This window comes from Zea mays, chromosome 6 (genome assembly GCF_902167145.1).
Source record: "Zea mays cultivar B73 chromosome 6, Zm-B73-REFERENCE-NAM-5.0, whole genome shotgun sequence".
Lineage (NCBI taxonomy): Eukaryota > Viridiplantae > Streptophyta > Magnoliopsida > Poales > Poaceae > Zea > Zea mays.
Genome location: NC_050101.1, coordinates 95,155,445 through 95,178,730, shown reverse-complemented (window position 1 = coordinate 95,178,730; position 23,286 = coordinate 95,155,445). Strand labels below are relative to the sequence as shown.

The 23,286-nt window shown below is 56.4% G+C and overlaps 1 pseudogene; it reads right to left on the bottom strand.

Annotated features, from left to right (window-relative positions):
• Positions 1–23,286, bottom strand: part of LOC103631194 (uncharacterized) — a 58,938-nt pseudogene that overhangs the window by 24,941 nt on the left and 10,711 nt on the right.

Here is a 23,286-nt window from a genome sequence, read left to right as displayed (position 1 = left end):
GGCGCCATAGGAAACTCCGCTCCGCCCGACCCAGGGCTAGGACTCGGGCTAAGCCCCGGAAGACGGCGAACTCCGCTCCGCCCGACCCAGGGCTCGGACTCGGGCTAAGACCCGGAAGACGGCGAACTCCGCTCCGCCCGACCCAGGGCTCGGACTCGGGCTAAGCCCCGGAAGACGGCGAACTCCGCTCCGCCCGACCTAGGGCTCGGACTCGGGCTAAGCCCCGGAAGACGGCGAACTCCGCTCCGCCCGACCCAGGGCTCGGACTCGGGCTAAGACCCGGAAGACGGCGAACTCCGCTCCGCCCGACCCAGGGCTCGGACTCGGGCTAAGACCCGGAAGACAGCGAACTCCGCTCCGCCCGACCCAGGGCTCGGACTCGGGCTCAGCCCCAGAAGACAACGAACTCCGCTTCGCCCGACCCCAGGGCTCGGGCTCGGCCTCGGCCACGGAAGACAGACTCGACCCCAGCCTCGGAGGAGCCCCCGCGTCGCCCGACCTCGGGCGCGGGCCCGCCACGTCAACGGGAAGCGCCATCATCACCCTACCCCGAGCCGACTCGGGCCGCAGAGAACAAGACCGGTGTCCCATCTGGCTAGCTCCGCTAGATAGGCAATGATGGCGCCCCGCGTGCCCTGTGACGACGGCGGCTCTCAGCTCTCTTACGGAAGCAGGAGGACGTCAGCAAGGACTCGACCGCTCCGACAGCTGTCCCTCCGTCAAGCTCCGTTGCTCCTCCGACAGCCACGACATCACGCCAGCAGGGTGCCAAGATCTCTCCGGCTGCCACATTGGCATGTACTTAGGGCGCTAGCTCTCCCTCCGCTAGACACGTAGCACTCTGCTACACCCCCATTGTACACCTGGATCCTCTCCTTACGCCTATAAAAGGAAGGACCAGGGCCTTCTTAGAGAAGGTTGGCCGCGCGGGGACGAGGACGGGACAGGCGCTCTCTTGGGGCCGCTCGCTTCCCTCACCCGTGTGGACGCTTGTAACCCCCTACTGCAAGCGCACCCGACCTGGGCGCGGGACGAACACGAAGGCCGCGGGATTTCCACCTCTCTCACGCCCGTCTCCGGCCACCTCGCTCTCCCCCCTTCGCGCTCGCCCACGCGCTCGACCCATCTGGGCTGGGGCACGCGGCACACTCACTCGTCGGCTTAGGGACCCCCCGGTCTCGAAACGCCGACAGTTGGCGCGCCAGGTAGGGGCCTGCTGCGTGTTGACGAACAGCTTCCCGTCAAGCTCCAGATGGGCAGTCTCTAGCAACCTCTCCGGCCCGGGACGGTGCTCCGTTTCGGGAGCCTTGAGTTCATGTCCTTCGACGACAACTACGACACGGAACTCCTTCCACCGCCGCGCGACAACGACAGTGGCGGCCGACAACCCACCCGCGGTGGCGGAATCGACGACATCTTCCCCGCGTGGTGGAAGAACAACATTCGAGCTCGCCCCGTCCTCTCCCCGTCCTCTCCCCCGCCGACGGAGGAGGAGGCGGGGCAACCAAGGCCAAGCGGGAGGCCGCGCTTCGTCGGCTGTCGAGCGAATCGACGTCCCCAGCGCCCCAACAGAAGGCACGCCGGGCGTCGACCTCGCGTTCGAGACGAAGGTAAGCGCCGTCCCCCCGCGACACACCAATCTCGAGCAAGTGGACGACGCCAGCGCGCTCGCGGAGAGCTTACAGGACGTCGCCCTCGTACCTGAGACGGCGGTGCAACCAGTCCCCGACGTGACTATGCAGCTCCTCGTCGACCAAAAGGTACTGACTTGTAGGAAACGGGTGACGCCTAAGAGGGGGGGGGGGTGAATTAGGACTTCTAAAACTTTCGCTAAACTAGGCCACAATTAAATCCCTAGAGCAAAACCTATGCAAATAGTCAAACTAGAATGTGCAAACTAGGTTTTGTCTAAGTGTTGCTATCTCTACCGCAAAGGCTAAGTTTCAATCTACACTAGATATGTATGAATACAAGATTGAAACTTAAATGCTTAATATAAATGCGGAAACTTAAAGAGCAAAGTAGAGAAGCAAACTCTCGTGGATGACGCCGGTATTTTTACCGAGGTATCCGGAACCGTGCAAGGTCCCGACTAATCCTCGTTGGTGCCCCTACGCGAAGGGAAGCCCACGCGAGGGCCAAGCACCTCGGTCGAGTAACTCCGTAGAGAGCCGCGGGCCTTCTCCACACGCAAGTGGTGCTCCGCTTCCGGCTCCTCTCGGACGCTCCCCGCCGTCTCCACTATCGAGCTTCCGGCCGAAACGCCGCGGGCCTCGTTCCCTCCAGTACACGGTGGCGGCCGTGACACAAACGCGGTTGTCACGGTCTCGCAAGACTCTCGCCCCACTCGGTACAATTACAATGGCTCACGCAAGAGCCGAGGGGTTGTGAGGTTTATCTAAACTCACTCAACAATCTAGGGTTCACCTAGAGCAAGCGCTAAAGCGGTCTAACTAACCTAAGCACTTCGCAAAGCACCTACGCTAATCACCGAGTGATTCTATTAAGCACTTGGGTGTTTGAGCACTTGGAAATGTCTACAATATGCCTTGGTATGTTGCTTGGGCTCCCACACTTGAGAATGGCCGGTTGGGGGTGTATTTATAGCCCCCAACACAATTGTAGCCGTTGGAGAAAAGTTGCTGCTCTCTGCGGCACACCGGACAGTCCGGTGTGCACCGGACAGTCCGGTGGTGCACCGGACAGCGCACTGTAGCCTGTCCGGTGCGCCTAGCCGTTGCCTGTCTGACTCCTGTCAGAGCAGGTGACCGTTGGCGCCGCAGGCTCCGGGTGCCACCTGGAACTAGCCGTTGGGCTACAGTTCCCAGGTGCACCGGACAGTCCGGCGTGTGGGCACCGGACAGTCCGGTGTGCCACCGGACAGTCCGGTGCTCCACGCACAGACAGTCCGCAGGCAGCACACGCCTCCTTTCTTGGACTTTTCTTGATCTTCTTAATGTCTTCTTTTGAGGTGTCGCTTTCCTCAATTCCTTAGTCCAAGTAGTTCTTGCATCCTGTGAACTACAAACATAAACACTAGGAAACTTATTAGTCCACAGATTGTGTTAATCATCAAACACCAAAACTTAGCCAAATGGCCCGAGGTCCATTTTCCTTACAATCTCCCCCTTTTTGGTGATTGATGACAACACAACCAAAGCAAGCAAATAATACAAGTATTTGAATGTAAATATGCAATCTACTTGCTAGGATGCATGATTGTCCCCTTAATGTGATATTATGGACTTAAGCCTCCCCGTAACTCCATAATTCACTTACTTCCTATTTTGGACCAAATAACCACAACCACTTGACAGGGCACTTGCAGAATTTTTAAAATTTTAAATTGGTGGTGTTTGGTGTTTGATACATTTTTCATTGCTTTGGTAAATTCTCCCCCTTTGGAATCAACCACCGAAAAGGAAGACATTAAAAGCATGTGAAAATTAGAGGAGCAAGTCATGATTTGAATAGACTAACTTCCCTTATGCATAGATAACAAAATATGATGGAACCACTTATGCATTTATAGCAACAAGGAAGTATAAGATGTGAAATTGTAGTCTAACCAAATTTCGGAGAAGACGAGTAAATGATGTAAAATTACAGTTCTTGGAGATATGCAGTGGAAGATTGTTGTCTTTCTCCGGGGACTTCATTTTCCTTACAATGAGACTATCACAAGAAAATAGACTTAAAAGGAGTGTTAGTCTCAAAGTCTTAGATTATAGAGTAATCTCCCCCTAAAGATGTGCATACAAGTTTTTTGAATTCTTGTAGGAGACATGCACTTTGATTGGATATCAAGAGGGGCAGGTTATCCATAATCCGAGCTTTGGCACATATTAGTTAAATGATACCAGATGAAAGATATGAGTGTTTTACCACTACTAGAATTCGTAGTTATCAAATGATGTATCATTTACTATGAAGTGATGAGAAGCTATGTGCCGTGCTTAAATGAACATTTTAAGCCATGTAGGTTTGCTTAAGAATATGAATTAAAAACAAGCAATCCTACCATATGATTTACCCAGTATGCATGATTTAAAAAAAAAGTAAGTACAAAATGTAATACTAGGCATGAGAGGTAAAACTAGATACAAGAAAATAGATACGCATATCTAAAAATAAGGAATACAATAAATCTAGTTACCTTAGTCATGGGTGGGGAAATTTGGGTCCAAAGTATCTACTAACCCTCTTGGCAATAAACTTGATCCAATGTGATGTATCCCATGATATACATCCTAACTTTGCCAAGTCTCCAAATTTCCCGTTCCTCCTTTGGTCTACTCACTTCCCTTTCGGGATCCAAACCTTCTTGGTGCTTTTCATGGTTGTAATTATTTCCTTTGGCACCCAGATGCGTTTAGCCCCTTTTCCTTTGTTGGCTTGCTGTTTGGCCTTGATTGCTATCACCTTTCCATTCTTTTTCTTTTTGATCAAATATGGTGTAGCAGCCTTTTTGTCCACCTTTTTGATGTAGGTGTTGGAGATTTTGCTTGATGGCTTTTGCTTGAGCTTTTGCCTTTGTTTGTCCCCGGTCATCGCCTTGCATTGGAAAGACTTATGGCCTTCCATGTGACATAGCCGACAAATCACAATTTCTCCCTCCATAGGCTTGTTCACTCCCGCAGTGGTGTTATCCTGTGGAGGTCGGATTTGTTTGGCTTTGCCTTTCTTGTCATACAAAGCCTTGCCAAGGCGAGCCACTTCTTGCCTTAATTGTTCATTTTCCTTTGCAACCTCATCCGAACATGTTTCTGCAACAATATTCTCAACACGAACTTGGTTGCATGGGTTAGAATCATCAATTAAATCAAAGCAAGAAGTAGAAGCATCCTTTTTAATAATTTCAGGAATTTCAACTAAAGATGCTTCTGGGGTGCTACCAATGTTTTCTAGCTTAGTAGTTAGCTCATTGTTGTGTATGCTAAGAATTTCCATTTTCTCTAGCAAATTTTCAATAGTATTTTGGGAGCTAGCTAACTTAGCCTTGAGTTTTTCATTCTTTTTAATAAGGCCATCATCGGTAGCAGTGGATGGAGCACTAGATTCTAATAGCTCAATTTTGGTTGACAGCTCACTATTTAAGTTTGCAAAAGTTTCAAATTTTTCTAGCAAACCTTTGTAATCATTTTGGGAGCTAATCAACTTATTTTTCAAGGTTTTAAGTTGAGCTTTTTGTTTAGTGCAAACATCTTGAAAAAACTCAACGGCATTCGCAAGCTCATCTACAGAGGGCTTTCCCTCACCTTCATCATCACTACCACTTTCATCACTAGAGTATGGAATGCTTTTGTTACCTCTTGCCATAAGGCATTTGTGTGATGACCGTGATGAGCGTGATGATGACCGATGGCTGCGCGTCCTTGGAGGTTCATCTTCACTTGAAGAGTCATCCCAAGTTCTAACACTTGTTAGCGCCTTGCCTTTGCTCCTCTCCTTTTTGGGTTCGGCCATAGTTGGACAGTTGTCCCTGAAGTGGCCCTTCTCCCCACATGAGAAGCATCCTCTCTTCCTTTGCTTTTTCCTGTCAATGTTAAAGAGAAGATCTTCGACCTGCAGGGGCACACCCATTAGATTAATCTTGCAGATCATCCCCATTACCTTTCCGACACGTCGGATTGTTTCTTCGTCCTCGGAGGATGATGTGCATGGTTGATTATCTTCATCATCATCAATTTCTTCTTCTTCCTCTTCTTCACTTGAGGAACTTGGAGTGGGAGCCCTCTTTTTGCCCTTCCTTTCATCACATGCAAAAGCATATGGCCTTGAGGAAGTTGGCTCCTCTCCCCGACACATTTTTCGCGACATCTCAAAAGCCGCGATTTTTCCAATTACAATGGTTGGGGTCATGTTACCCAAGTCCTCCATGTTGTGAAGGATAGTGATGATGCTCCCATATCTTCGTTGTGGTAGTAGGGAGATAATCTTCCTCACAATGTCCGCATCACCTAGCTTATTAATGCCAATAGAATTGAGCTCATTGATAATTAGATTCAAACGAGAATACATGTCTCTAACAAGCTCATCATCTTTCATAGCAAAAGAATTATACTCATTTAAGACTAGGCAATGTTTTTGCTCACGGACATTGGATGTGCCGTCATGGAGCTCATGCAATTTTAGCCAAATCTCATTAGCAGTTTTTAAGGTAAATACTTGATTAAAAATATCCATGCTAAGAGATTCATACAAGCAATTTTTGGCTCTAGCATTTAAGTGAATTTCTTTTTCCTCACTTGTGGTTGGTTTCTCGGGATTCTTGAGGGGTTTCATCCCATCACGAGTGACTCTCCAAACACCTAGATCAACTGCCTCTAGGTAGCAAGCCATTCTAGCACTATAATATGGGAAGTTAGTGCCGTCGAAGTGTGGTGGCCTATGGGTATCCATCCCTTCCTCCAAAAAGCGTCGGCTCTTTTAGCGGTGAAGCTAAAGCGTTTCAAATGAGCCAAACCGGCTCTGATACCACTTGTAGGAAACGGGTGACGCCTAAGAGGGGGGGGGGTGAATTAGGACTTCTAAAACTTTCGCTAAACTAGGCCACAATTAAATCCCTAGAGCAAAACCTATGCAAATAGTCAAACTAGAATGTGCAAACTAGGTTTTGTCTAAGTGTTGCTATCTCTACCGCAAAGGCTAAGTTTCAATCTACACTAGATATGTATGAATACAAGATTGAAACTTAAATGCTTAATATAAATGCGGAAACTTAAAGAGCAAAGTAGAGAAGCAAACTCTCGTGGATGACGCCGGTATTTTTACCGAGGTATCCGGAACCGTGCAAGGTCCCGACTAATCCTCGTTGGTGCCCCTACGCGAAGGGAAGCCCACGCGAGGGCCAAGCACCTCGGTCGAGTAACTCCGTAGAGAGCCGCGGGCCTTCTCCACACGCAAGTGGTGCTCCGCTTCCGGCTCCTCTCGGACGCTCCCCGCCGTCTCCACTATCGAGCTTCCGGCCGAAACGCCGCGGGCCTCGTTCCCTCCAGTACACGGTGGCGGCCGTGACACAAACGCGGTTGTCACGGTCTCGCAAGACTCTCGCCCCACTCGGTACAATTACAATGGCTCACGCAAGAGCCGAGGGGTTGTGAGGTTTATCTAAACTCACTCAACAATCTAGGGTTCACCTAGAGCAAGCGCTAAAGCGGTCTAACTAACCTAAGCACTTCGCAAAGCACCTACGCTAATCACCGAGTGATTCTATTAAGCACTTGGGTGTTTGAGCACTTGGAAATGTCTACAATATGCCTTGGTATGTTGCTTGGGCTCCCACACTTGAGAATGGCCGGTTGGGGGTGTATTTATAGCCCCCAACACCATTGTAGCCGTTGGAGAAAAGTTGCTGCTCTCTGCGGCACACCGGACAGTCCGGTGGTGCACCGGACAGCGCACTGTAGCCTGTCCGGTGCGCCTAGCCGTTGCCTGTCTGACTCCTGTCAGAGCAGGTGACCGTTGGCGCCGCAGGCTCCGGGTGCCACCTGGAACTAGCCGTTGGGCTACAGTTCCCAGGTGCACCGGACAGTCCGGCGTGTGGGCACCGGACAGTCCGGTGTGCCACCGGACAGTCCGGTGCTCCACGCACAGACAGTCCGCAGGCAGCACACGCCTCCTTTCTTGGACTTTTCTTGATCTTCTTAATGTCTTCTTTTGAGGTGTCGCTTTCCTCAATTCCTTAGTCCAAGTAGTTCTTGCATCCTGTGAACTACAAACATAAACACTAGGAAACTTATTAGTCCACAGATTGTGTTAATCATCAAACACCAAAACTTACTTAGCCAAATGGCCCGAGGTCCATTTTCCTTACATGACTGATTCCCATCTTACGTCATTTCGACTCGGCCTCAACCCGCCTAGCGACCTTGCTTTGGCGGGCGCTCTCGTTGAGGCGAGTGCAACCCCACTGGGGTTTCGTATGCGGTCGCCTTGGGACCGGCTGACGGACGTCTCGACCTATGGGCCCTCTGGGTCCGAGGAAGATGACGATCCCCGCATCTGTTGGGATTTCTCCGGATTTGGCAACCCCAGTGCCATGCGGGACTTTATGACCGCATGTGACTACTGCCTCTCCGGCTGTTCCGACGGTAGCCGCAGCCTTGACGACGAGGACTGCGGTCCGAGCCGCGAATGTTTCCACGTCGAGCTAGGGGATCCCTCCGAAGGCAACCATCTCGGCATGCCGGAGGACGGAGATCTCCCTAGGCCGGTGCCTCGCGCTGACATCCCGCGGGAGCTAGCTGTGGTCCCCGTTCCGGCGGGGGGTCACGACCCACAGCTCGAGCAAGTCCGCGGGGCGCAGGCCAGGCTCGACGAGGGAGCAGGAGCGCTTGAGCCGATCCGTCGGGACGTCGGGCAGGTATGGGCGGGCCAACCCCCGGCCGGAGAAATACGTCACCTGCCCCAAGGTTTCCAGCACCGCGTCGCCAACAACGTCAGGGTCAGACCGCCACCCGCATCCAGTGGGGTCGGTGAGAACCTGGCTGCAGCAGCGATGCTCCTCCGCGCGATGCCGGAGCCATCAACCACCGAGGGTCGGCGAATCCAGGGAGAGCTCAAGAATCTCCTGGAAGGCGCTGCGGTCCGACGGGCCGAGAGCACTGCCTCCCGAAGGCAGGGATACCCCTCGGAACCTCACGCCGCGACTTCCCGATTCATGCGGGAAGCCTCGGTCTACACCGGGCGCACGCACAACACCGCGCCTGCGGCCCCGGGCCACCTCGGCAACGAGCATCATCGTCGCGACCGTCGGGCCCACCTCGACGAAAGGGTGCGCCGAGGCTACCACCCCAGGCGCGGGGGACGCTACGACAGCGGGGAGGATCGGAGTCCCTCGCCCGAACCACCCGGTCCGCAGGCCTTCAGTCGGGCCATCCGACGGGCGCCGTTCCCGACCCGGTTCCGACCCCCGACTACTATCACAAAGTACTCGGGGGAAACGAGACCGGAACTGTGGCTCGCGGACTACCGCCTGGCCTACCAACTGGGTGGAACGGACGACGACAACCTCATCATCCGCAACCTCCCCCTGTTCCTCTCCGACACCGCTCGCGCCTGGTTGGAGCACCTGCCTCCGGGGCAGATCTCCAGCTGGGATGACTTGGTCCAAGCCTTCGCCGTCAATTTCCAGGGCACGTACGTGCGCCCCGGGAATTCCTGGGACCTCCGAAGCTGCCGGCAACAGCCGGGAGAGTCTCTCCGGGACTACATCCGGCGATTCTCGAAGCAGCGCACCGAGCTGCCTAACATCACCGACTCGGATGTCATCGGCGCGTTCCTTGCCGGCACCACCTGCCGTGACCTGGTGAGTAAGTTGGGTCGCAAGACCCCCACCAGGGCGAGCGAGCTGATGGACATCGCCACCAAGTTCGCCTCTGGCCAGGAGGCGGTCGAAGCTATCTTCCGAAAGGACAAGCAGCCCCAGGGCCGCCCATCGGAAGAGGCTCCCGAGGCGTCTACTCCGCGCGGCGCCAAGAAGAAAGGCAAGAAGAAGTCGCAAGCGAAACGCGACGCCGCCGACGCGGACCTTGTCGCCGCCGCCGAGTACAAGAACCCTCGGAAGCCCCCCGGAGGTGCTAACCTTTTCGACAAGATGCTCAAGGAGCCGTGCCCCTATCATCAGGGGCCCGTCAAGCACACCCTCGAGGAGTGCGTCATGCTTCGACGCCACTTCCACAGGGCCGGGCCGCCCGCAAAGGGTGGCAGGGCCCGTGACGACGACAAGAAGGAAGATCACCAAGCAGGAGAGTACCCCGAGGTCCGCGACTGCTTCATGATCTACGGTGGGCATGCGGCGAATGCCTCGGCTCGGCATCGCAAGCAAGAGCGCCGGGAGGTCTGCTCGGTGAAGGTGGCGGCGCCAGTCTACCTAGACTGGTCCGACAAGCCCATCACCTTCGACCAAGCTGACCACCCCGACCACGTGCCGAGCCCGGGGAAGTACCCGCTCGTCGTCGACCCCATCGTCGGCGACGTCAGGCTCACCAAGGTCCTGATGAACGGGGGCAGCTGCCTCAACATCATCTACGCCGAGACCCTCAGGCTCCTGCGCGTCGATCTTTCCTCCGTCCGAGCAGGCGCTGCGCCCTTCCACGGGATCATCCCTGGGAAGCGCGTTCAGCCCCTCGGACGACTCGACCTTCCCGTCTGCTTCGGAACACCCTCCAACTTCCGAAGGGAGACTTTGACGTTCGAGGTGGTCGGGTTCCGAGGAACCTACCACGCGGTACTGGGGAGGCCATGTTACGCGAAGTTCATGGCCGTCCCCAACTACACCTACCTGAAGCTCAAGATGCCGGGCCCCAACGGGGTCATCACCGTCGGCCCCACGTACAAACACGCGTTCGAATGCGACATGGAGTGCGTGGAGTACGCCGAGGCCCTCGCCGAGTCCGAGGCCCTCATCGCCGACCTGGAGAACCTCTCCAAAGAGGTGCCAGACGTGAAGCGTCATGCCGGCAACTTCGAGCCAGCGGAGACGGTTAAGGCCGTCCCTCTCGACCCCAGTGGCGACACCTCCATGCAGATCCGGATCGGTTCCGGGCTCGACCCCAAATAGGAAGCAGTGCTCGTCGACTTCCTCCGCGCAAATGCCGACGTTTTTGCGTGGAGTCCCTCGGACATGCCCGGCATACCGAGGGATGTCGCAGAACACTCGCTGGATATTCGGGCCGGAGCCCGACCCGTCAGGCAGCCTCTGCGCCTCAGTCGTCAAGGAAGGGTCGGCCTCGCCTCGGCAGAGCCCGACCCTCCCTCGGGGGCTAAAAAGGGGGAACCCCTCTGCGTCGAAATTGGGTGTACTTCTCCGCATCAAAAATTTTCGATCAAAAAGGGGGCTTCTGCGTTCTCCCGGCTACGTCAGAAGCAGGGTCCCGAGGAGCGAACGTGGGTGCATGTAAGTGGCGAGGTCGACTGAGCCGAGGAACTCCTATGCCTCCGGGTTAGGGACACCTCACTCATCACCTGCCACGAAAAATGACCCAACTCGGGAAGCCACCCCATTATTGACAAGCTGGGCCGGACACACAGATTGAAAGAAAGAAGAGTACGACTTCATGCAAGAAAAACAAAGTGTTCAGGCCTCAGCGGCCGCAGTGAAACGCACATTCAACAGAAGCTGTTCCAACAAGAGTTAGGCGCCGCCTTGGGAAGGAGCTGCGCCCTCAGTTCCGTCCCCGCCGTCGGTAAGGTCCATCTCGACTTCCGGCGACGGCGCAGGGGGAAGGATCTCCGCCTCAAAAGTGGTCGCCAGCGCCGCGCTCGGACCCGCGGCAATCGCGTCGAGCCGCTGAACTTCCGCCAGGGCAGCTTCGTCCTCGTCAGGAAGACAATACCCCTCACTAACCCGTTCCAGGTCCACAACGTAGTGGGAAGCGAGCACGGTGAAGGCCCGCCTGACGCTGTGGTGTAGCGCCTCGCGGACTCTGCCGCGCGCGTGATCACCCAAGGCTTGAAGGCGGCTTTGGGGGGAGCTTCCTGAAGGGACGTCGCCGGAGCCAAGGATCCGATAAACATCCGAGACGGCCTCGGACATGGCCGCGAGGTCAGCCTCCCTCTGCTCGGCAGCTCCGGCAAGCGCCTCGGCGAGCGCCTTGGCGGACTCGTCAAGGGCGGACTCGAGCTCTGCGAACAACCAGAAGAAAGACCTCAAGCACAAGCAGAGGAAACCGACAAGAACGAGAACCAGGGACGGCCAAGGCGTACCTCCGGCTCGGGCACGCTGCTCCGAGGCTGCAACCTGGGCTGTGGCTAGGTCGGCCGCGAGGGTCTCAGCCTGACTTTCGGCCTCGGCAGCTCGGCCCCGAGATTGGTCCCGCTCCTTGACGACCTGGACGAACTCCGACCGCTGCCGTTGCGCCTCCGCGCGCGCTGCTGCCGCCTCGGCTCTCAGGTCAGCGCAGAGCAACTGGAGGTCCGCTACCTTGGCATCCTGCTGAGAAAGGCGCGTAGTAGCCCTAGCAAGCGAGGTCCTCAGGGATCGCAGCGAGCCCCAGACATCGACCTCGCGGCGGATGAATGACGACTTGGCGGCGCTCCGATCCGTCAGGTCCTGGGGGAAGGAAACAAGGCGTCACAACGAACACCTCGCTCACAGAAAGGAAAAGGTATGCCTGAAACCGTTACCTGGAGGATTTTGGGGACGTCCCTGCAGAGAACCTCCAGCGACGACCGGAGCGACCCCACCGTTGCTTCAGCACGCTCGCGGAGCTCATCTCAGGACTGGTCCTCCTGTTCATCGTCGAGAATGAAGACAGGGTCCGAGGCCTCGCGGGTCCGGAATCGGAGCAGCTGGTGCCGGGCCTCGGGGCTCCGCCGCACAGCGATGAGGCTGCCGCCCGGCTGGACGGATCGCGCGTCCACACCCACCTCTTCTGAGGCACTGGGCGCCGACGCATCAGCCATCCTGACGCTGGCAGCAACCGGTCGCTCTCCGACTGGGACGACGGCGGCTTCGGTAGCGGCAGGCGACAGCATGGCCGGCACGACAGGCGGGCTCGGGATCACGTCGGCGTTAGCCGCCTCCCCTATCACGATGGCTGCCTCGGCAGAAGAGCCAGCCTCGGGAACCTGCTCCCCAGAGGCAGGCGACGCCCGAGTCCCCTGCGGTGAAACGCCCTGCGAAAGGGTCGGCTGAACGACAAGGCCCGGGGCGGCGCTGGCCGCACAGACCGGCGCCGTCTTAAGGGCCTTCCGGGGTGCCAGGTCGGTCTGGCCATGGCTTCGCTTGCTGAGAAAGAAAAGAAAAGGAAAATCACGGCCGAGACATATGAATGGGAAGCCAAGACATTCTGAGGTACTTACCCACTTTGGGCCATGATCCACCGCGCCTGGGGGGAGGTTTCTTGGATCCCGGCTCCCGGAACAACTGCCGAGGTCCGCTTCACCGGCAACTTCGGCGCCACCCTTGCTTTGGACGCCCGGGGAACAGATTGCCCGGGCGCGGTCGCGATGACTTGAGGGTCACCCCCATGCGCTGCCGGTACGAGCGGCGGCCCTTGAGGAGCAGACGCCCTGACCTGGCCCTCCGGAGCCACCTCAGCTCCCCCAGCCGAGGGGTCAGGCGACCTCTCGGGTCGCCCCCGTGCCTCGGGCTGGGACCCCGACGCCCCAACTCCAGGGACTGACGGTGTCGACCCGCTCGGGGGCTGGCTCGACGACTCCTGGCCACACCCCAAGCCGGGGCTGAGGCCGAGACGGGCGGCCATGTCGTCCTCCTCCTCCTCATCATCGTCATCGTCTTCATCGGGCGTCTCCGGCGATGGCTCCCTCGGGAGTCCTTCCCTCTCCTGCTGGCGACAGCGCTTCTCCAAGGCGTCCCGAGCCCGCCTCCACTCGCGGGCCCGGGCCTTCTCCGCGTCCTTCTTCTTCTTCTTCTCCTCCTCGGCGACCCGCCGCGCTGCTCGGTCCACCGCGTCCTCCGGGACCCGTGGCAGGGAGGGCTTGTGCCACCCCACCTCCTAAAGAAGGGGAGAAAGAAACCCGATCATAAGAACCAGGAGCAACCCGATGTATGAAGAAGGAAGAAGCGAACACTCACCAGAGTTACGCACCCCTGGTCGGGGCGCATCCGGAGCTGGGAGTAGGCGTGGGAGTCCGGCTTCCCCATCGCAGCCGACACCCGCCATTGGAGGGCGTCGAAGGGAAGAGGATCAGGGGACATTCGTGAGCCCTCCCAGTCAGCCTCCGGGGTCATCTCCCAAAGCGGCAGCCGCCGCTCCGCCAAGGGAAGCACCCTCCGACGATGGATGGCGGCAACTACTCCCGCAGCGGTGAGTCCCCCTTCCCGCAACGCCTTCAGGGCCTGGAGAAGGGGCTCGAGGTTCTTCTGTCTCTCGTGCGGGGTCCCATGACGCCAGGCGTCGATGGCGGCGGTGACTACTCGCTGGGAGAACGGCGGGAGCGACTCACCGTCATTCCGGAGGTAGAACCACCGGTGCTGCCACCCCTTGTTCGAGGACGCAAGGATGGCAGGAATGTACTGCAACGCCCGCGACTGCCTCAGCAAGAGGGTGCAGCCGCCGGCCCACACCGCTGCACGGACTTTCCTTTCCCCCGTCGGCAAGGCAAAAAGCTCGGCGAGAAGAGATGAGTCCACAAATCCCAATGGGGGGCAATCCCCAAATACCCTTCGCACACCGCTACGAAGATAGCGGCCTGCGAGATGGAGTTGGGGGTGAGGTTGTGCAACTCCACCCCATAGTGGAACAGGATTGCCCGCATAAAGCGGCCCGTCGGCACGCCGAATCCCCGCTCGTGGAAGGAGACGAAGCTCACGACGTACCCCGGCGGTGGGGATGGAGCGACTCCGCCCGTGGGAGGAATCCATTCTGGTCGCTGCTTGTCGGTGAGAGGGCGAAGCAAACCCTCGCCGACCAGCTCCTCCAGATCGCTCGCCGTCACCGTGGAAAAGGGCCACGGATCGCGCGGTGAGATGATGGTCGCCCGATCAGCCATCACCAAAACGGAAGGGATGGCGGCGCAAGGGGCAGGAAGGGCGGTTTTCCACTTCGCTGGCTAAAGTCTCTCGGGTTGCGAAAACCTAAAGGAAGAGGCAGGAAGCGGAGCGAAGAACCGTCACCAGACCCGCTCCCGAGTATATGAAGACCAGGGCGAGACCGTTTCCAGCGCTCCGCCCGGACCGGACGCGGGATTCAAAAAACGCAAAGCGAAACAGCCGTTCCTCGAACGGCTCGCGCATGCGCGACGGCCGCCCTGCCAACAACTCACCCCGTTGCATTAACTCCGCGGCGGGGCAGGCGGCGCTTCTGGCAGGAGAAGCGGGCGACGCTTCGCCTTCGCCGTAATAACCGCGCCAAAAAAGGTACGCCACGTCGTTCGATTTCGTATCCTTTTCCTTTTTTCCTCTTTCTCTATCTCTTGCAACAGGGACCGGGAAAGGGGGATACCCTGAAAAGGATCCTTCCCTTTGAAGGAACCGGGCTCCGAGCCCCCCTACTGATCAGAGGTTCGAAGGCTGGCCCTCCGAGGGGTTCAACAGTCGCCTCAGATCGTGTGGGCCCTACACCCACTACTAGTCAGAGGTTCGAAGGCCGGCCCCCCGAAGGGCTCCATGGCCGCCTCAGGCTACTCGGGCTCCGCGCCCATTACTGATCAGGGGTTCGAAGGCTGGCCCCCGAAGGGTTCACAGTCGCCTCAGACGCCGAGCGAGGGATGACCAGGGGTACGTTCGATACATAACCAAGGCTCGGGCTGCGCTCCCGAGGTACCCTAGGACATTTCCGAGACCAGCGGGAGCGATCTTGTAACGGAATCCCATCGGAGGGAGGCATCGAGCCCTCGGACCCCGTCGCCAGGGGACCGGGTCCGGCAGATCACCCGCAGGTACTTTTGGGCGTGCCTCTGGGCCCCTAGCCGACCCCCAACGAACGGGGCACGGACGTCCACTCGGATTACCCGCTTGCAGCTCACCGGAGACACCATGTTCGGTGCCCATCGAGGGTAACATGGCGCTGTCCCCCCCTCCTCCTTGCGGAAAGGCGACGTAGGGGCGTATGTAAAAAAGCCGAGTCTGTCCCTGATCGCCCTCTCGCCCTGTGCGGAGGCTCGGGGGCTGCTCTCGCAAACCCTTCTCCGGCCGAACCGTTGACAGCGTCAACATACCAGCCCGAGAACTTGGGCCCCGACCGTGCACCCGGGCTACGGCCAGTTCGCATGAGGGAACAACCAGACCAGCCGAAGCATTACGCAAGGCATTAAGACCTCGAAGGAGTGAAACCACTCCTCCGAGGCCTCGGGGGCTACACCCGGCGGGTGCGCTCGCGCGCACCCACCGGAACAAAATGCAACCGAGAAAGGCTGGTCCCCTTGCAAAAAAGTGCGACGAAAGCCTCCAAGCGAGTGCTAACACTCCCTTCGAGGCTCGGGGGCTACTGTCGGGGACCATAATTAGGGGTACCCTCAAGACGCCTAATTCTCAGCTGGTAACCCCCATCAGCATAAAGCTGCAAAGGCCTGATGGGTGCGATTAAGTCAGGGATCAGTCCATACGAGTGACTCGATCACGCCTCGCCCGAGCCTAGCCTCGGACAAGGGCAGCCGACCCCGAGGGATTTCTGTCTCGCCCGAGGCCCCCCTTTAACGGCGGACACATCTCCGGCTCGCCCGAAGCCTTGCCTTCGCTAAGAAGCAACCCTGACTAAATCGCCGCACCGACCGACCGAGTTGCAGGAGCATTTAACGCAAAGGTGGCCTGACACCTTTATCCTGACGCGCGCCCCCCGGCAGAGCCAAAGTGACCGCCGTCACTTCGCCGCTCCACTGACCGGTCTGACAGAAGGACAGCGCCGCCTGCGCCACTCCGACTGCAGTGCCACTTGACAGAGTGAGACTGACAGGCAGTCAGGCCTTGCCGAAGGCGCCATAGGAAACTCCGCTCCGCCCGACCCAGGGCTAGGACTCGGGCTAAGCCCCGGAAGACGGCGAACTCCGCTCCGCCCGACCCAGGGCTCGGACTCGGGCTAAGACCCGGAAGACGGCGAACTCCGCTCCGCCCGACCTAGGGCTCGGACTCGGGCTAAGCCCCGGAAGATGGCGAACTCCGCTCCGCCCGACCCAGGGCTCGGACTCGGGCTAAGCCCCGGAAGACGGCGAACTCCGCTCCGCCCGACCCAGGGCTCGGACTCGGGCTAAGCCCCGGAAGACGGCGAACTCCGCTCCGCCCGATCCAGGGCTCGGACTCGGGCTAAGACCCGGAAGACGGCGAACTCCTCTCCGCCCGACCCAGGGCTCGGACTCGGGCTAAGACCTGGAAGACGGCGAACTCCGCTCCGCCCGACCCAGGGCTCGGACTCGGGCTCAGCCCCAGAAGACAACGAACTCCGCTTCGCCCGACCCCAGGGCTCGGGCTCGGCCTCGGCCACGGAAGACAGACTTGACCCCAGCCTCGGAGGAGCCCCCGCGTCGCCCGACCTCGGGCGCGGGCCCGCCACGTCAACGGGAAACGCCATCATCACCCTACCCCGAGCCGACTCGGGCCGCAGAGAACAAGACCGGTGTCCCATCTGGCTAGCTCCGCCAGATAGGCAATGATGGCGCCCCGCGTGCCCTGTGACGACGGCGGCTCTCAGCTCTCTTACGGAAGCAGGAGGACGTCAGCAAGGACTCGACCGCTCCGATAGCTGTCCCTCCGTCAAGCTCTGTTGCTCCTCCGACAGCCACGACATCACGCCAGCAGGGTGCCAAGATCTCTCCGGCTGCCACATTGGCATGTACTTAGGGCGCTAGCTCTCCCTCTGCTAGACACGTAGCACTCTGCTACACCCCCATTGTACACCTGGATCCTCTCCTTACGCCTATAAAAGGAAGGACCAGGGCCTTCTTAGAGAAGGTTGGCCGCGCGGGGACGAGGACGGGATAGGCGCTCTCTTGGGGCCGCTCGCTTCCCTCACCCGCGTGGACGCTTGTAACCCCCTACTGCAAGCGCACCCGACCTGGGCGCGGGACGAACACGAAGGCCGCGGGATTTCCACCTCTCTCACGCCCGTCTCCGGCCACCTCGCTCTCCCCCCTTCGCGCTCGCCCACGCGCTCGACCCATCTGGGCTGGGGCACGTGGCACACTCACTCGTCGGCTTAGGGACCCCCCGGTCTCGAAACGCCGACAACGCGCTTCTCCGGCTAGCGCTCGGCCTGCCCACTCCTGCCCGATGTATTGCCGGAGCTACACAAGTTGCCCTGCTTCCTCGTCGAGCTTGGCCTGCATCTCGCGGATTTGCTCGAGCTGTGTGTCCTGACCCCCCGCAGGGACTGGGACTACAGCTAGCTCCCGAAGGATGTCAACGCGAGGCGCAGGCCTAGGGGGATCGTCTTCCTCCGGCATACCAAGGTGGTTGCCTTCGTCGAGACCCCCTAGATCGACGTGGAAACATTCGCGACTTGGGCCACAGTCCTCGTCGTGAAGGCTGTGGCCACCATCGGAGCAATCGGAGAGGCAGTAGTCACATGTGGTCATGAAGTCTCGCATGGCACTGGGAGCACGGAGCCCGGAGAAATCCCAACCAGAGCCGGGCTCGTCATCTTCCTCGGAACCCGGGGACCCGTAGGTCGAGACGGCCGTCAGTCGGTCCCAGGTTGACCACATATGGTACCCCGGAAGGTTAGGATATGCCTTTATGAAAGCGTCCACCGAAGCGGGGTCGCTTGGTGGGTCGAAGCTGAATCTAAAAGGCACAGAGTGGAAAACGGACGGTACCTCTCGATCGACGGATGGTGACGAAGTCGCGTTGGAGACGGACTGCACCGTTATCTCAGGTACGAGGCTAACGCCCAGCAAGTCCTCCGCGAGAGTGCTGGCGTCATCCGTCCGCTTGGGGTTGGCGTGTTGCGGGGAAACGGCGCTCGTCTTCGTCTCAGACGCGAAGTCAACGCCCGACGTGTCCCCCGCAGGGGCACCGACGTCGTCGACTCGCTCGACAGCCAATGAGGTGCCGCCTCCTGCTTGGCCATGGTTGCCCCGCCTCCTCCTCCTGCGGCGAGGAAGGCAGCGGGACAGGCCCGGATGTTGCTCTTCTACCATGGGGGGAAGACGTCGTCGAGTCCACCGCCGCCGGGCGGGTTGACGGCCGCCATTGTCGCTGTCGCGCGGCGGAGGAAGGAGTACCATGTCGTAGCTGCCGTCGAGGGACATGAACTCGAGACTCCCAAAACGGAGCAGCGTCCTGGACTGGAGAGGTTGCTGGAGACTACCCATCTGGAGCTTGACGGGAACTTGTTCGTCAACACGTAGCATGCCCCTACCTGGCGCGCCAACTGTCGGCGTTTCGACCCCGGGGGGTCCCTGGACCGACGAGTAAATTGCCGCTGCGTGTCCCAGCCCAGATGGGTCGGCGCGAGATGGAACACAAGGGGAAAAAAAGGGAACCGCGGCTCGTGTTATCCTGCGCCTAGGGCGGATGCGCTTGCAGTAGGGGGTTACAAGCATTCGTGAGAGAGGGAGAGAGCCTGTTTGTCAGCCCGTCCTCCCGCGCGGCCACCTTCTCGTACGAGGGCCCTGGACCTTCCTTTTATAGATGTAAGGAGAGGGTCCAGGTGTACAATGGGGGGTGTAGCAATATGCTAACGTGTCCAGCAGAGACCTTCCTTTTATACATGCCGACGTGGCTGTCGGAGAGGTGCTAGTGCCCTGTGCATGTGGCGTCATGGCCGTCAGAGGAGCGCTTGAGCCCTGTAGAAGCACAGCTGTCGGGGCTGACGGGACCTTGCTGACGTCTCCTTGCTTCCGTAGGGGGCTGAGAACCGCCGTCGTCACGGGAGCACGCGGGGTGTCATCATTACTTGTTTTACCAGGGCGAGCCAGATGGGACGCCGGTCTTGTTCCCCGTAGCCTGAGCTAGCTAGGGGTAGGGTAATGATGTACCCCCCTATGGCATGGTCAGCCCGAGCCCAAGGTCGGGCGAGGCGGTGACTCCTCCGAGGTCGAGGTCGAGGCCGAGCCCTGGGGTCGGGCGAGGCGGAGACCGTCTTCCGAGGTCGAGGTTGAGGCCGAGCCCTGGGGTCGGGCGAGGCGGAGACCGTCTTCCGAGGTCGAGGTTGAGGCCGAGCCCTGGGGTCGGGCAAGGCGGAGCTTCCTGTTGCGCCTAAGGCCGGACTTAGCTGTTGTCAACCTCAACCTGGCGGGTGGCACAGCAGTCGGAGCGGGGCAAGCGGCGCTGTTTTCCTGTCAGATCAGTCAGTGGAGGGGCGAAGTGACTGCGGTCACTTTGGTCCTGCCGACTGAGGAGCACGCGTCAGGATAAGGTGTCAGGCGATCCTTGCATTGAATGCTCCTGCGATACGGTCGGTTGGCGAGGCGATCTGGCCAAGGTTGATTCACTGCGAAGCCTGCTCAAGCTGGGTCTCGGGCGAGTCGAGGGTGCGCCCGTTGCTTGAGGAGGCCCTCGGGCGAGGCGTGAATCTGCCTGGGTCTACTGTTTCTGCCCGAGGCTGGGCTCGGGTGAGGCGAGATCGTGTCCCTTGAGTGGACGGAGCCTTGACCTGAATTGCGCCCATCAGGCCTCTGCAGCTTGTGCTGATGGTGATTACCAGCCGAGTTTAGGAGTCTTGGGGGTACCCCTAATTATGGTCCCCGACACTATTCATGATCACATTACTATGATTAAACAACAAAATGATCATATAGCAAAATTAGATGCTAAAATTGCCGAGCATGAACTAGAAAATGAGAAATTTAAATTTGCTCGTAGCATGCTTTATAGTGGGAGACGCCCTAGCATTAAGGATGGCATTGGCTTCCAACAGGGAGACAATGTCAGGCTTAATGCCCCTCCTAAAAGATTGTCTAACTTTGTTAAGGGCAAAGCTCCCATGGCTCAGGATAACGAGGGATACATTTTATACCCTGTCGGTTATCCGGAGCACAAAATTAGGAGAATTCATTCTAGGAAGTCTCACTCTGGCTCTAATCATGCTTTTATGTATAAGAGTGAGGCATCTAGTTCTAGGCAATAAACTCGTGCTAAATTGCCTAAGAAGAAAACTTCTATTGCATCAAATGAACATAACATTTCATTTAAGACCTTTGATGCATCATATGCGCTAACTAACAAATCAGGCAAAATAGTTGCCAAATATGTTGGGGGGCAAACACAAGGGATCAAAGACTTGTGTTTGGGTACCCAAGGTGCTTGTTTCTAATGTGAAAGGACCCAAGACCGTTTGGGTACCTAAGAACAAGGCCTAAAATTGTTTTGTAGGTTTATGCATCCGGGGGCTCAAGTTGGATCATCGATAGCGGGTGCACAAACCACATGACAGGGGAGAAGAAGATGTTCTCCTCCTATGAGAAAAACCAAGATCCCCAAAGAGCTATCACATTCGGGGATGGAAATCAAGGTTTGGTCAAAGGATTGGGTAAAATTGCTATATCACCTGACCATTCTATTTCCAATGTTTTTCTTGTAGATTCTTTAGATTACAATTTGCTTTCTGTTTCTCAATTATGCAAAATGGGCTACAACTGTCTTTTTACGGATATAGGTGTTACTGTCTTTAGAAGAAGTGATGATTCAGTAGCATTTAAGGGAGTGTTAGAGGGTCAGGTATACTTAGTAGATTTTGATAGAGCTGAACTCGACACTTTCTTAATTGCTAAGACTAACATGGGTTGGCTCTGGCACCGCCGACTAGCCCATGTTGGGATGAAGAATCTTCATAAGCTTCTAAAGGGAGAGCATATTTTGGGACTGACCAATGTTCATTTTGAGAAAGACAGGGTATGTAGCGCATGTCAAACAGGAAAGCAAGTTGGTGTTCATCATCCACACAAGAACATCATGACGACCGACAGGCCACTTGAGCTACTCCACATGGACCTATTCGACCCGATAGCTTACATAAGCATCGGCGGGAGTAAGTACTGTCTAGTTATTATGGATAATTATTCTTGCTTCACTTGGGTGTTCTTTTTGCAGGAAAAATCTCAAACCCAAGAGACATTAAAGGGATTCTTGAGACGGGCTCAAAACGAGTTCGGCTTAAGGATCAAAAAGATAAGAAGCGACAACGGGACGGAGTTCAAGAACTCTCAAATAGAAGGCTTCCTTGAGGAGGAGGGCATCAAGCATGGGTTCTCTTCTCCCTACATGCCACAACAAAATGGTGTAGTGGAGAGAAAGAATAGAACTCTATTGGACATGGAAAGAACCATGCTTGATGAGTACAAGACTTCGGATCGGTTTTGGGCCGAGGCAGTTAACACCGCTTGCTACGCCATCAACCGGTTATATCTACACCGAATCCTCAAGAAGACATCATATGAACTCCTCACCGGTAAAAAGCCCAATGTTTCATATTTTAGAGTCTTTGGTAGCAAATGTTTTATTCTTGTTAAAAGAGGTAGGAAATCTAAATTTGCTCCTAAGGCTGTAGAAGGCTTTTTACTAGGATATGATTCAAACACAAGGGCATATAGAGTCTTTAACAAGTCCACTGGACTAGTTGAAGTTTCTTGTAACATTGTGTTTGATGAGACTAACGGCTCTCAAGTAGAGCAAGTTGATCTTGATGAGCTAGATGATGAAGAGGCTCCATTTGTCGCACTAAGGAACATGTCCATTGGGGATGTGTGTCCTAAGGAATCCGAAGAGCCTCCACATGCACAAGATCAACCATCTTCCTCAATGCAAGCATCTCCACCAACTCAAGATGAGGATCAAGCTCAAGATGATGATGATGAAGATCAAGAGGAGCCACCTCAAGAGGAGGACAATGATCAAGGGGGAGATGCCAATAATCAAGACAAGGAAGATGAGGAGGGTCCAAGACCGCCACACCCAAGAGTCCACCAAGCAATCCAATGAGATCACCCCGTGAACACCATTCTCGGCGATATTCAAAAGGGGGTAACCACTTGATCTCGTGTTGCTCATTTTTGTGAACATTACTCTTTTTTTTCTCTATTGAGCCACACATGGTAGAGGAAGCACTTCAAGATTCGGATTGGGTGCTGGCGATGCAAGAGGAGCTCAACAACTTCACGAGGAATGAAGTATGGCATTTAGTTCCACGTCCTAACCAAAATGTTGTAGGAACCAAGTGGGTCTTCCGCAACAAGCATGATGAGCATGGTGTGGTGACAAGGAACAAAGCCTGACTTGTGGCCGAGGGATATTCACAAGTCGAAGGGTTGGATTTTGGTGAAACCTATGCACCCGTAGCTAAGCTTGAGTCAATTCGCATTTTACTTGCCTACGCTAGTTACCATGGCTTTAAGCTTTACCAAATGGGCGTGAAATGTGCCTTCCTCAATGGACCAATCAAGGAAGAGGTCTATGTTGAGCAACCTCCCGGCTTTGAACATAGTGAGTACCCTAACCATGTTTACAAACTCTCTAAGGCGCTTTATGGGCTCAAGCAAGCCCCAAGAGCATGGTATGAATGCCTAAGAGATTTTCTTATCGCTAATGGCTTCAAAGTCGAAAAAGCCGATCCTACTCTCTTTACTAAAACACTTGCAAATGATTTGTTTGTATACCAAATTTATGTTGATGATATGATATTTGGGTCTACTAACAAATCTACACGTGAAGAGTTTAGTAGGATCATGACTCAAAAATTCGAGATGTCCATGATGGGGGAGTTGAAGTATTTCTTAGGATTTCAAGTAAAGCAACTCCAAGAGGGCACCTTCATTAGCCAAACAAAGTACATTCAAGACATACTCACAAAGTTTGGGATGAAGGATGCCAAGCCCATCAAGACACCCATGGGAACCAATGGGCATCTCGACCTCGACACGGGAGGTAAATTCGTAGATCAAAAGGTA